The following is a 15,053-nucleotide window of genomic DNA, read 5'->3' on the forward strand; positions in this document are numbered from 1 at the left end:
AGCGCGCTCTGCACCCCGATCATCCACCTCCTACAGAGAAGGCGCCTGCTCCCCAGACACGCACTTATCTCTAATCCATTTCATCACGGCCATTGGCTTCCTTTTATCCACAAGAGCAAAAGCTCCCTGAGGGCAGGTGTCCAGCCTTCATTTCTCTGCATGCTACAGAGCCCTGGGCTCCATGTATAGTGGCAGTGTGTCTGCATACTCCCACCCGCTCTCCCATGGTGGATCCCGGATCCCAAGACCCGGGGATCTCGGGGCCAGCTCTGGAGAACATCGTGTCCCTGAGCTGTGGCCCAGCCCGTGTTCCCTGGTGAAGTGCCCTCTCCACGTACTAAGGCTATGCAGCTTTCAAAGAGGGATGACATGTGATAAAAGTTCACCTTCCACTCAATTAACCTTGAGAGAGAAGGATTTTTTTTTCCTTTTCTCCCCCAAGAGACTTTTTTTTTTGATGACCTTTCTGAAGCATCTTATTTTCTGGGCAAAAAGCCAAATGATACAGTGTCTTCCCAACTGCAGAGCTGCTGCAGATTTTCAAAGCTGAGGCAAAGACAGCCTTTGGAATAAATGCAAGGTGGGCGGTGGGGGTGGGGGACTGTGAGGAAATGCCTTATTATTCCAGCCAGCATGTGCCTGGAGGGACGGGGTCTTCATGGGGCGTGAGTCCACAGGACCCACAAGATGCAGGGACCTGGAGACCTCAGGGCTGCCAGGCATTCCCCCCAATTAGAGAGCATGCATAAATATGAATTTTGAAAAATCATTTCCACTTCGGGTGAAAGTCGAATATTAATAAGTCATAACCAAGCATAATCTTGCATAGTATTTTGTAGTATATGAGGATTTTTTTCATATATTTCATCTCTTTGAGTCTCAGATTCCATTATCAAATAAGATTGAATCTTATGTAGGGCTGGCTCAGCAGGATAGGATAGCAAAGCATGTTTTCATTGAATTTGTTGGACAGTGGTCCCCAAAAGACCCCTCCCCATCCCAGATGTGCAGTGTCCCTGGTGGTAGATTTAGAGGTGAACCACAGATGCCTCCTTCCTCCCTCACCCTATATGGGGAGCTCCGAAACCAGTTCATATAGGGCCTCACCATTGGCAGCTCTGGTGGCAAAGGGAGTTTCATGAAGTGGCCAGGTTGCTAAGCATCATGATTTTGCCCCTATCTCTCTGAGGCCCCGAGGTAGTTGGGGTACTTCTAAGAATCCTAGGACCGCTGTTTGAACACAACAGGTCAGAGTCACCAGGTAGTGGTTTATTTCATGGAGACCAGGATGCTGTGATGAGGAGTCAGGAAGGTTGCATAGATGAGAAAAGGCAGAAAGAAGAGCCACACGGTCAAGAGCACAGTCCCAGGAGCTGCACTGCCTGGGTCCCTGTTCTGGCTTTGACACTTACCTTCTGCATGACCTTGGCCGAGTCACTTTGCCTCATTGTGCCTCCATTTCCCCACCTGTAAAATGGAGCTAATAAGAGTAGCTGCCTTCTGGATGGGGTAAGAAGGAGGGGTATCCTGGACTCAGATGCCCTCCAATGAGAGCTGAGTGTCAAGAAACACCAGTCACCGAGAGAGGTGACAGGGAAGTCGAGGACATGCCTGTGTGAGCTCTCTTAGGACAAGCACATTGAAAGACATGCCCAAAGGCCAGGGCCACATTAGGGGTTTGCTCTGGTTGTGAGGGAGCCAGAAAGAGCCTGGACTGTGGATTTCAGGCTCCACTCACCAAGGGAGATAGATGCAGAAGAGATGCCTGCCCCCAGGGAGACACTGCTGCCTAACATGGGCCATCCAACAGCACCCAGGGTGAAGCCCTGAGGCAAGTAATCCAACAGCACAAAGGAGCTTTCTGGAACAAGTTTGCAGCAATGGGCACTAAAGTAATGGCATCTCTTAAGTCCCAGTTCCAATCATTAGTCTCCATTTGCTGTCAAAAGGATGAAGGACTAGTGATTTGTGTTCCGTGAAAATGTTCTTCCCGGAACATTAGGAAAGGAGAATTGGCATCATTGCAAAGCCCAGAGTGGCCTGCAGCTTCTGGGCAGGGAACCCCCACTCAGTGGGGGACACTCAGTAGGAGAATCCCTTCCCTTTGGGCAGAGGGGCCCCCACCCCCAAATCTCTCCACACACACACACACCCCTGGCTAAAAAGTTTTGTTTTCTTCCCAACATTGTGCTTGAAATGATCACTCACCATGCACTGATTTCAACAGCACATCTGCTAAGTTTAGCCATTCACATGCAGTGAATTACGTTCGAATTGGAAGAAGACTTGGACTGTTTGTAGTCCAGGCCTTCTTTTTGCAGAGGAGCAAGCTGGGACCCAGCAACATTTTGACTTACCCAGGAGCACATTAATTAGCCATGTGCCAGTCTCAGAGCTCCAGGGACCTCATGGGTTTGGGGAGCTGTGGCAGAGTCACATCGCAGAGAGGTATGTGAAGTCACCCTGCCTCATAACCTGTCACAGTTCTGGTAAAGTTAGAAAACTTAGCAAATGTTGGGGCACGTGAATATGCTGATGTACAGAAAGGTATACCTTGGGGCACAATGACAGTAGAATAGGATAGTTCTTAAGAGGTGCTCTTTATATAGCAGGAAACCGAACAAGATGGGAGAACCACGTATGGCTGTCTGTTCTGGGCTAGGGTAGGTGTTGGAGATCTCTAGCTGTCTGTGCAGCACCCCCACTGAGTGATTCCATAACTTCAAATCCAAACTCCCTCCGGCAATGGAAGAAACAAGCACCAGCTCGGGGAGGAGAGGCTAACCTGCCCTTCATCTCGCTCCCTGCAACCTTCTCTACCTAAGGCCTCTCCCAGTGCCTGGTACCCAGGCTGCTCTGAAGACACTCAGGAATCCGGGGAATATACAGTCACTTCCAGTTCCAACATTTAGGGATTTGGAAGCCAGAAGCTCTAGTGCTGTGACTGCTCTGATTTCAGTGGGTGGCTTGGATCATGGCTTTGAGGGAGGAGCTTCCCTTTAGAGAACATATAAATGCCTGGTGAAGGCCTGCCCTGACCAGCCATAAGATGACGGAACTGGGGGAACCTCAGCAGAGACCTGGAGATGGCTGCATTCAGCCCCAGCCTCCTCAGCCTCCTCATCCCCATTTTTCCTTCTTCTCCTTCTTCTCCTCTCAGCCCTTTCCTACTAGGCACCCTGAGCCCTCATATATACTCACCCAAGTCTGCCCTCTTTGGTCAGCAACCCTGGACTCTATATTCTGGACTCTTCTGTCTTCCTTTAATACTCAAAACTGCTCTCTAAGACAGAGCCATTGGCTTCTGAAGGATCTGAGAAGCAAGAGGTCATTTCCATGAAGACGGGGGCAGCCTTTTACCTTCTCCAGCATATTCTCATCTAACAGGAAATAATGCTGCCTTAAACTGATGATGGTTCCACCATGGCACGTTTCAGGCAGCCCCCAAAGTCGGGTTAGGAAGAGGAGACAGAGGCTGAGCACCCTCACTGCCAGCGCTCCACGGATCCCACACTGGCTCTCCACCTGCTCTGCACACCAAACATCTCCATGCTGCGCCCTCCCCCCAGTGCCTTCCCACTGGGCTGCTGTCTCCATGTGTGCACACGGGGGTTTCTTGCTCCACCTTGCAGTGGGGCCAGCCCAGAATTTGTGATTTAGGGGAACTTCCTGACTGTTCCTGAAAACCCTCCACACCAAGAGAATTTTTCTTTGTGAAAATTCCAGTGGGAAATAAGTTTGGTAGATCTAGGCTGTGAAAAAAACTAAGAAAATCCTAATGAAGTTTACTCAAACTAACAAGAGACCATTCACTAAATAAAGAAAATATCAATAACATTACACATATCTTAAATTAGAAAGAATGGGCATTCTGTGTTCTGTGCTATTAATTCCATTTACCATCCTGCCCTCCCTGGAAACTTTTCACGTTGTCCCTCCCCTGCAGCTTTAATGAGATACTTGTAAATTCATTGTGCTTTGTTGCAGAAAATACCCACCCTAAGAAGTATTTGGAATGTGTGGGCCTGGTCCTTGGGTGTCTTTAAGATTTTATTGGCTCCTTCCTCTTGGGTCTCACTGTGTGACTGGAAGCTGGAGAGAATAAAAGTCTTTGGCTTGCCTTTATTTAACTTATCCAAATGGCTATTTCTTAAGCCCCTTCCCAGTACCTAGTGCCACCTGCCCCAATCCTTCCTATGAATTTCATGTCCCACCTCCTTCACAAAGGCCATTTAAGGCCAATGTTATTTTCCCCAGTTCCTCTTTACTGCCCCCAAAAGCTCACCCCTTTCTTCTACCCACTTTACCCCTTTTTTCTATTTCCTATCCTTCCCAAGTACTTCTGTTTCTAATTATTACTGACACTGACAACCTGCTGGTCCAAGAGGCCCTTAGTTGCTTCGCAGACTTGCAGAGGTAAATCAGTTTGCTAGAAGGTTTGATTGTAGGGGGGGTACCTGCATGGGAGAGAACATTACTGTGGTCACTCCTCACAGATGCTCCTTTGCATTAAGGGACATTAGAGAATGTGAGGATGAGCCTAAGTAACAGGGTTCTCTCCAGCAGCCACCTAGCTAGGTGTAATTGAGTGATTTGCTAACGAAAATTGCATTTCTTTTTCTTTCTCCTCTGCTAGGAGCAGCGTTCTGAGCCATCCTTTGGTAGCACAAACTAATCTCCCTTTCTGAGGACCTGTTCTGTTTTTGACCATGGGTCAGCCCTATCCCTCAACCCTCCCAAGAAGCCTTGCACTGATATTTGAGATCAAAATGTCTAGAATCATTTTGGCTCTGAAAAGAGCTGGTTCTGAAGCCAGCCAAAACCCTGTTCAGAGTCAGAGCCAGCCTTGCATTTCAGAAGAACCTGCCGCTGCTTATGGGATATAACATGAAGAGCCATGAAAAGACCTTCAGATTCCACCCAAACTTATTTCTCTCACAAGTGCCTAGAATTACATCATTGGAGTCTAAGAATATATTTTGGTTAGGAAGCATTACTCATCATTAGCAATTTTTAAAAGGCAGAAATCCAACAGGAATTGTGACCCATCAGTTCTTCATAATTGCTGTGAATTCATGCTGAATTGTTGTCCCCCCTGGAAAGGTTTGAGGTGACATGGGACACTAGAATCATTGCAGATGGGAATTAAAAGGGGAACATGAGGTGGGAAGGAGGCACAAGGTGAAGTAGACAGTGTAAGAAATGAATGTCACAATTCCCCCAGGCACCAATCTTACCTGTGGGAAACTTGGCTCTCTTAAAGCACCCAGAAACATCAATTTTTCATTGAATAAATGACAAACCCTGAGCAAAACAAATCAATGTTTCTGTTTTCATAAATCCATAGAAAACAATATTTCCCTCTTCAGCAGTTTCAAGCATAGGGCAAATATTTTCCTACTACATAAATCTAGAGTCTGTTGAACTATAGGGAATTTCCTCTTCAACTGTCCCCCATAACAGCATCGAAAGGGAAAATAAAATCTCAGTACCAAAGGCGTAGATCTTTAGCGCCAGCTGACTCACTGGAGCCGGGTCCTCGGAGTCTTTGGCCAGTCGGAGTCCTGCATTCCAAGCATGCGAGGGCCTTGGTGGTCTAGCAGGGCTTGTAAATTCCCCAGTTTTAGGGTCCCCTCATGAAGCTGCCAGGCAGGAGGTATATACTGTCCACTAGAGCCTGAGGGTTCCAAGATATATGATTCGAAACAGAGCCAAGGAGTAGTATAGTCAAAGGGGCTGTTCTTCCTCAGTGACTGTTCCAGGTAGTTGAAACATATCTCTTTAAGGGCCATTCGCCAGTTTTAATTATTTAGTAGGAAAGCTTTCTAATGGTAGTGTGTACTTCATGAGAGCAGTGTGGTGGGAAAGCTCTGGAAGCAGGCAGCTTGACATTTGAACCCCAGTCCTTTGAATAAATCTGCAGAGGTTTTGTTCGGGGGGGGGTGTTTTTAACATTTTGGACTTGAATTTCCTTACTTGCAAAACAGGATAGTATCTAATTCACAGGTTTTTGTGAAATATAAATGAGGCATATCAAACTGCTTGTCACCTACTCAGTATATGGGCTGTATAACATTGACCTAGTGATTATTCCTCCCTTAATAGGTGATGTGATAAGAGCTATTAGAAAGTACAAGAAAAGTTTTGCAGAAAGTTAGGTTAAATAGACAGTCCTTAACAAGCAGAGATAATATTTGCAGGGTATAGAGTCACAAACTCAGTGGCAATGTAGTACCTGGTAAAAGTCGCCAGTGACCTAATGGCTGAATCTACTTGCTTCTTTTTAGTCCTTCTTTCTCTTCACTGAGGTGAGTTGACACTTAGCAAGCACTCTCTTTCTCTTGGAAATTCTCTTCTGTGACAGGTTTCTTTTCCTGCTTTTAAGACTTATCTTTCTGTCTCATTTTCCTGTCCCCTACCAGTTCTAGACATTCTGTCAATGTCTGTGTCTGTATTCCAAAGGCTTCAATGTCTCCAGGAAGATGATTCTCAAATCTTTGACCTGAGCTTTCACATTAGCCTGAACTCCAGATCCTTACTTACTGCTGCTTTGATTATCTGGAAAATGAATTACAAAGCTGAGCCCTTTAATTCTCATCTTCTAAATAAGCTCTTCCTGTGTTCAGAAGTCTGTCACCAGTCTCTCCATTCTTATCACTGCAGAGTATCTTTGACTCATCTTTCTTCTTTATGTTTATTTTTCATTTGCTCTCTTTATATTTCCATTGTCTAACCCTAATTTAGGCCCTCATTAATTCATTTCCAGCTCATGAGTGGCATTTCACATGCTTTCCTGCCTCTGGTATTTCCTTTATGGGTCTATCCTATGCACAGGTGCCAGTTTCATCTAAAGCTGGTGCATTTATATTCTCATGGTTTTCTCTGGTGCAAAGTTCTATTATCAGTTAACGTAGCTTTCTCCTACTCCACTGTGATTTCCTCAAGGGCAGGACCTGTACCTTACTCCTTTTTCATATCCTCAGTACCAAGTTTACTGTCTGGCACATAATAGGCACTCAGTAGTTGAGTGAATGAGCTAGGACTTGTTTTGTTTCTAAGGTGTATTATATTTTTTTATTAAGGTATCGATATACAATCTTATGAAGGTTTCACATGAGCAGCATTGTGGTTACAACATTCACTCATGTTATCGGATCCCCCCCTTAACCCATTGCTGTCACTGTCTGTCCATCAGCGTAGTCAGATGCTGTAGAGTCACTACTTGTCTTCTCCATGCTGTTCTGCCTTCCTTTGACCCACCTACATTATGTGTGCTAATTGCAGTGTCCCTTATCGCTCCCTACATACCCACCCTCCCCAATCCCTTCCCTTTGGTAACTTCTAGTCCCTTCTTGGAGTCTGTGAGTCTGCTGCTGTTTTGTTCCTTCAGTTTTGCTTTGTTGTTATACTCCACAAATGAGGGAAATTATTTGGTACTTGTCTTTCTTCTCCTGGCTTATTTCACTGAGCATAATAGTCTCCAGCTCCATCCATGTTGTTGCAAATGATAGGATTTGTCTTCTTCTTATGGCTGAATAATATTCCATTGTGTATATGTATCACCTCTTCTTTATTCATTCACCTACAGATGGACACTTAGGCTGCTTCCATATCTTGGCTATAGTATATAGTGCTGTGATAAACATAGGGATACATATGTCTTTTTGAATTTGGGATCTTGTTTTCTTTGGGTAAATTCTTAGGAGTGGAATTCCTGGGTCAAATGATATTTCTATTTTTAGTTTTTTTGAGGAACCTCTACATTGCTTTCCACAAAATGGTTGAATTAATTTACATTCCCACCAACAGTGTAGGAACTTAAGACAAAGCACGCTGATGTGCCTTAACTTTGTTTCCCTCAGGGTGATCATATTTGATAAATGTTCATTTTTATAATGTGCTGTGATACAGAATGCCTTGGGAGCCCAGGAAGCATAGGCGCAGGCTCAGCTCCCAGCCTTCCAAAGAAGCAGCCCCTCTGCTCCGACTTACACCGTGTCTCTGCTGTCCCTTCCTGTGAGCCATGAGTTGTGGAGTCACTGCCAAAAGCCTCTAATCGGGTTCCCTGCGAATTGAGAAACTAGGAGGCTGCCCACAGTGGGGAGAAACGGGGGTGGGCCTTGGGGTTAGAAAGTCAAGATTCAGCACCCCGCTTCCTCTGTGTGGCCCTGGTTCAGCATGCTGACCTCCTGGGGTGGTGGTGAGGATTAAGGGAGACAGTGCGTGGAGCCTCTCACGCAGTGTCCGGTTCACAGTAGATGCCTAGTGAATGGCGGCGTTAGTATTAACAAAGGCCACAGGGGGACACCCAAGGCTGGTCAGCGCGCAGCTTTACCCTTGACCCAGTAGGGAGCCGTGATGTGGTCACAGACAGGTATATAGGGCTTCCATAACCTTTCACTCGCCCTTTCCGCATCCTCCCATGTCCACGTGGGGTTTTCCATGTGTCAAGTGAGGTAGCACCACAGCACAGACAGGTAAATCCCTACCACGAGGCCAGTGGCCAGTGAGCCACCGACCTGGACACGATGGTCTCCGAGTGAGACCACGAGCGGGATGCAGCACCAGGCATACAACAGGTGTGGGGTGCCCTGCCACGTAGTGAACCCAGGGCACACGGCCGCCCTATGGAGAAAGGCTCGTTGTACACAATTAAGCACTTTCTGACAGGCCTTTGCCTCGGTGGTGGTGAAAAGAGCCTCCAGGCCCAGAGCCAGCAGAAAAGGCCAAACCAACCCAAGGTGATTAGCCTGTGCCATGTCTCTCATTACCAGCTGCTCCAGGAAGTTGGTGGGTTGGTTGGAAGGAACTATTTTTTTAAAAAATATCAGGAGATATTAGGACTCTAGCACCTAATAATGGAGAGACCTGGGCAGGATCATTTGTCTTCCCAGAAGTTCAGTACCCCCTTACTGAAAGCGTGGGCGTGCACAGTGAGAAGGGCACTTTGTCCAGAGCCTGAAACCTGGGGTTCCTGTCTTGCCTTTGCTACCAACTAGCTGACTGACTTTGGGTAACTTTCTCAGCCTCTCTAGACTGCAGATCTCTCAGCTCCAAACTGAGGGGCTTGGCATAAAAAGCCTCACACATCCTTGTCAGCTCTGAAACCCCACCAACTTCTGAGAGAGAGTATGTCAGGACAGGTTGTAAATATCAGACTCAGTTTACAGAATTTTCCAGCATCCTAGAAATGTAAGGTCACCTTCCAGCCTGGGAGTACCAGGGACACTGCCAGCTCTCAGTGAAGTTTGATGGTGAGTTAGTTATTATAGCTCAAACAAGATAGATTCAAAAGCCACACTTTAAAGAAACAAATATAAAATGTGGATATATGGCAGTGTTATACTGTGTGTGTGTGTGTGTGTGTGTGTGTGTGTGTGTGTGTGTGTGTGTGTATGTGCATGTGTGTATTGGGGGCACTGTGTGCAATTTATAATTTCTATTTTTTGCTCTTCATTCTTCACTTCTGTGAAACACTGCAAAGTCTAGAGGGACACTTGCAGATCTGCCCAATGTCAGTTCCCCTCCTAGAGCAGTCCATCTTCTTTGGCGTGTGTGTGACCTTTGCAGGTTGTCACATCCTGGGCACAGCACCAAGCAGTCCTCCGAGGGGGCCGGCTTGGAGGAGCAGCCCTGAGCCGCAGGGCGGTGCACGCGGCAGTTTCCGGGCCCTGTGCCAACCTCCAGATAATTGGCAGCAGTGGGAGAGCAGTGGTCGAGGTCGGCAGAGCTTGTCTCTGACAGATAGATTGTCCCCTCCTCACCACTGCAGCATCATGGCTGTGAGAGGAGAGAGCAGGGGAGCTGAAAGTATGCGGGCAGGCGGGGAGCAGGAGAGCACAGGAACAAAGAAGGGGAAGCCAGAAGGGGAGACACGCGGAAACAGACGATGACGGATAGTTAGAGAAATGACAGAAAGGCAGGAGATGGGATCACAGAGGACAGCCAAAGAGGGAAAAACCCAGAATGAGGCAGAGGGAGGGAGACAGAGAGAAGTTCCCGAAACAAAAGGAGAGGACACAAATGTACTTTGTCGGAGAGCTTCATCCATTGTAGCCTCAGGAGCTATCTGGGGGGTTGGCAAGAGAGGCGAAGCCTCCAGTCAGTGCATATATGTGCAGAGGCGCAAAGCCAAGGAAGCCGGCGGCACGTCCTCAGGGGACTTCCTTGTCGGCAGCCCAGCAGCCAAGGGGTTTCCTGAAAGTGCCCAGGCTGGTGCTGTGTGCGCCTCTCGGGCCCAGGCAGGGCAGTGAGTGGGTGGGGGTTCATGCCGCGGCCGAGCTCCCCTTCCCGTTTCTCCTCCTCTGGCCCAGGAGGCAGACTCCAACTAGACTGGGGAGAAGCTGCCTGGTAGCTGGTTGGGAGGCAGCCGCACAGAGCGGACCTGTGAAAGGGTAGACGTGTGGGAGGCCACACTGTGAGGGATGAAATGGAGGTAATTGTCAGGTTGTAAATCAGAGTCCTCAACTAGATGGGAAATAGAGAGAAAAATATCCTCTTGGCTTTCTAGGTACCTAATGCTTATCAATAACAAAAGCAACATTGATCGAGCACCTGTGTATGTGTCAGACTAAGCATCATGAATAAACCAAGTATTTATCAGCCATACCCCAGAAAAGTCTGTAGTTTAATGAACCCACTTTGCAGATAAGCCATGCAGCCTGATACCAAGGGCTCGTCCCAGTCAGGCCAGAGTTGATTTGCACCAGTGTACAGATTTACTTGTGTATGTTGGACCGCCACAGAGTATGAGAATGTGCTAGGACCTGGATGGTGGAAAAGTGTGGTGGTAGGTAGTGGAGGAGAGGGGACACAAGGAAAAGATGGTGGACAAGAGAGACACGGAAGCTCTGCACCCCAGGGGGCTGGAGGTGGCCTGGAGAGAGGCCATGTGCACCAAGCAGAGGGTGAAGGCTAAACGGACACACTCCGAGGGCCCAGCAGAGCACAAGATCCTTTCTGAAAGGGAGAGATAGGGCCAGCCACATGGCAGGAATTCCTTCTGAGGCAGGCCCTAAGGCATGAGTGCAAAGTGTAAGATTGTGAAGCACAGAGGGAAGGTGCTTTATGGATGGACAGAATTGCCCAAGCAGACACGGAGGCTGCGGAATAGGCTGCAGACAGGTTAACTTGTCCACTTCACACATGGAGGCCCTTTGAACAGTAGGGGAGCAGGGAAAGATGAAACCAGGCAGGTCAGTTGAGGTTGGACTGAGGAGAGAGTTAAATCTGGGGTGCAGTGGGCAGTGACTGAAGATAATGGATCAGAATAAGAGAGGCACCCCAGCCTCTGCATGGCCCTGTGAATGAATGAATGAATGAATGGCCACATGTGCCTGGCCCTCTCTAGACAGATGGGCACCTCAGTGGATGGGCATCTCAGAGGCAGAATGCCCTGCCTCACAGAACTCTAACTCTTGCAGGAAGACATGCATTGATCCTACGGATGCCTTGTCTATCCATGATGGACAGTGTCTTTGTGGGCAGGAGTTTTCAGCTTTATAAACAGGCAAGAATCAACCCCTTAGGAGCCCTTTGTGCTGCTGTATAAGGACACCTGGTCTTGGGCAACTGAGGGGTGGTACAAGGGCATCTGGGCCCCATGATGGGAAAAGTCACAGACAGAAGGGTTTATATAACTAGGATTCTCCTGGTTGCAATTAACAAATTAAACTGGCTTAAGCAATAAAAGGTGATTTATAGGCTCATGTATCCAAACTCCTGAAAAATCAAGGATAAGAGCTGGCCTCATAAATATCTAGAATTGGAGATTTTAATATGCCACCCATCCCTCGTTCTCCATTTATATTTCTCTGGGGATGTGTAACACTTCCTCAAATTGGCTGATGTTGAGAATTTGGCATCAGCGCCTATAGCTTCATATCCTCACAATTTAATAGCCAGACAGAAAAGTTGTCTTCCTTGTCCAGCTCAACTTTGAAACCTCTAGGGAAGAACCCTGGCTGGCCTAGATTGGATCACATGCTCACCCCTCAGGACAAATCTGATGGCCAAGTAGAGATAAAAGGGGGAACAAAAATAATAGATACCTGCTTCTAGGATTGTGACAACTTACACCCACTTTACTTAATGGACAGTTACACTGCGGGGTGCCCCCAGCATCTCTCCAAAGCCCGGAATGAAAGTCACTCCCACCCAGTTAGTCCGGGACATAAATGTTACTCTCCTCACTTTACCTCCAGATTATAGGGGTACCATCATACGATTTGGAAGTAAAAACACAGTGGGAACAAGCTGGGAAGTACAGTGAATCATTCTAAAGATACACCGTGGGGGATGTGGGGAGAGTGGGGTCATTCCAAACAAAACCAGGTACCAGAAAGTTCCCGGGCTCAGCAGGGCTGCGTTAGCAGAGCCTCCGGCCTGGGAGTCAGAATACCAAGGCGGACTGCCACCCCCACTCTCCCAGCAGGACTGGGGAACTTGGTCAGGAACAGTGCCTCCAGCTAGAGGCTCTTCATTAGCTGAGAAGGCCAGCCCTGCAGGAAACCCCTAGCTGAGGAACAAGAACAATTTGAAAGGTTGCAGGAGGCATTTAGCCAGAATGGTTCTCCAGGGGGTGGCGAGGCTAAGTGGAAACTCAGGCTAAGAGAACTAAAGGGGGGCCAAGTAGGGCCACCGTTCAGGAAAGAAAAAGAATCTTACCATCAGGGGAGAGGGAAGTTTCTTCACTAGGAAGGAAAAATCAAAAGCAAACTAAAGAGACAGTTTAGCAAAAAACTCAATGTTTTAAAAACACACATTCATGCTTCCAGAGAGAAGTTCTAGAAATTCAGGGAAAAAACACAGATTGCTCTGACATAAAGAATAGTGAACTAGAAGCAGAAGCCAGGGAATGGCCTCACCAATACCAGGGATGCTCTGACTTTATTTTCCCATTTATAAAATGAGCTGACAGTCCCCGCCTTGCATACAAATACAGTATCATGTGAGGGTCCCCTGAGAGGGTGGATAGGGGAGCAATTTTAAAAATATTAAGGAACTCTATTGTAATTAATTAGGCTAGGTGAATAATTCGAAAATGACAGTTAGAAATTGGGTCACTATAACCTGGAAGGGAGGGGGCAGTTGAGGTTCTGTGAGGCTTAGGACTCAGGTGAGCTGCCATCCTGCTAAATGACATGGATGGAAGCAGCAGTCTAAATATTTTTTCAAAGCATGTATGCTTGCTGAGCACCTATTATATTCTCGATTGCAAGATGTCAAGGATAGTACAAGAAGCGTAAGATGTTATCCCTGAGGCTATGTCATCAAATGAAGTAAAAATACACAAGTCCAACTCATAGCATGAATTACAATAAAAGCCCAGCTGGGGTGTTGATAATAAAAGTTAAAAGAGCTCTGGAGTAGAGATCCATAGGCTGGTGGGCCAGGGAGTGGTGCCCCTGAAATTGCTCTTGAAGTAGGATTTAAATAGGTAGGCAGAGAAACGGGCAGCGAACATGAAGAACGCAATTAAGGTGCAGGTCAGGCAGGCTACAGTAATGGCATGTGTTGGAGCGACTGTTGGTGTGGATGGAACAGTGCATAACACGGGAGTGATGGGCAAACATTTTGGAAAAGGCAGCATGTGATGAAGGAAATGATTGTGAAGAAAAGGAAGCCCATTGTTGACCCTGGAACAAAAGGGCTGGCTTGACTAAGTGGTGCTTTAGGAAGATGGATTGCAGGCACAGAATGCTGAATCAACAGGACAGGGTGAGGCTGGGGGCAAAATACTCAGAGAAGGGGAGCTCAGGAGTACAGGTGGTGATGAGCAGGCAGCTGCAGAAGGAATAAAAAATATTAGGGGAAGAGATGGCAGGACCTAGCACCTAACTGCATGTGGAAAAATGAGAGATATTGTGAAGTAAAGACACCATATTTGCCTCAATCCTAAAGTACTGGGTTAATCAGAGGGAGGTGTGTGTATTGACTGTATCCTGTTCCTGGTGGGACTGGAGGCAAAGAAGTCTTTCCAGAAAAGTGACATGCTCATGAAGGCTTAAAGGTTATACCCACCTGTTGTCAGAGAGAGTAAAGAGCATCTGGAGAGAGAAAACAGCATGGGCCAGAGGCAAGGAGGTGTGGAAAAGAGAAGCCCCAGTTACGGGGATGTCTCTGAGCACATCAAGACTAAGACAAGGTTGGAGAACCATCAGAGGCCAGAGTATGAAGGAACCTGAACTTTATGCAGCAGGTATGGGGAGCTCTGGAAGGCTTGACAGCCAGGGAGAGATACTGTCAGATTTTCAACAGGGAACTGAAAGTATAGATAATCCCAAAATGAAGTGTCTTGTGACTCTGAAAGCCATTTTTGATTACTTTAATTGGAGGGAATTGTAGTACTCTCTTCCCGTTCATATGTCTCTGCCTTTGTTTTTATACGTACTGCCTTTCAGCTTACTAAATGTTACTGCTGTGTTTTTTGGTACATAAATGCTCATAACATTTAGAGCATTATTGTAGCTTGCAATAAAGTCCCTGTCTTCGAGATTTACTGTTTTGTGCCCTGAACTCAACCTTGTCTGATGCCTATCTGACATTACAATTGGGATCTCTACTTTTTGGGGGTTTTGTTGCGTTTGCTTGTTGGCCTTTGCCCATCCTCTTCTCTTCAGCTTCCCAGTCACTTGTGTTAACTGTGTCTCTTGCACACAGCATATGATTGTGGGGGTTTTGGCTTTCTAATTTTGATTGAGAATCTATTTCTTTCGATTGATGCATTTTTACTTTTATATGTTGATTTATATACTTACATATGTATTTTATATATATACACTTTTATACCCTATTTATATACTTACATATGTATTTTATATTATACACTTTTATATCCTATTTATATACTTAACATATGTACTTTATATATATACACTTTAAGTGTATATACTCTAAGTGTGTGTATATATATACACTTTTATATCCTATTTATATACATACATATGTATTTCATATATATATACTTTAAGTGTATATATATATTTTTATATCCTATTTGTATCCTTATATATGAAAATACATATGTAAGTATATAAATTAATACATATATT

General features: G+C 46.4%; 1 long non-coding RNA gene across 1 annotated transcript; it reads right to left on the reverse strand.

Annotated features, from left to right (window-relative positions):
* Positions 1-1,445: 1,445 nt before the first annotated feature.
* On the reverse strand, positions 1,446-8,306 carry LOC118928986 (uncharacterized). The gene is made up of 6 exons (XR_008998435.1): positions 7,993-8,306; positions 5,493-5,677; positions 5,238-5,304; positions 3,999-4,092; positions 3,202-3,313; positions 1,446-1,554 (listed from the first exon to the last, which is right to left on the reverse strand). It is a non-coding gene; the product is annotated as an uncharacterized LOC118928986 (long non-coding RNA).
* Between the last annotated feature and the right edge of the window lie 6,747 nt (positions 8,307-15,053).

Source organism: Manis pentadactyla, chromosome 6 (genome assembly GCF_030020395.1).
Source record: "Manis pentadactyla isolate mManPen7 chromosome 6, mManPen7.hap1, whole genome shotgun sequence".
NCBI lineage: Eukaryota > Metazoa > Chordata > Mammalia > Pholidota > Manidae > Manis > Manis pentadactyla.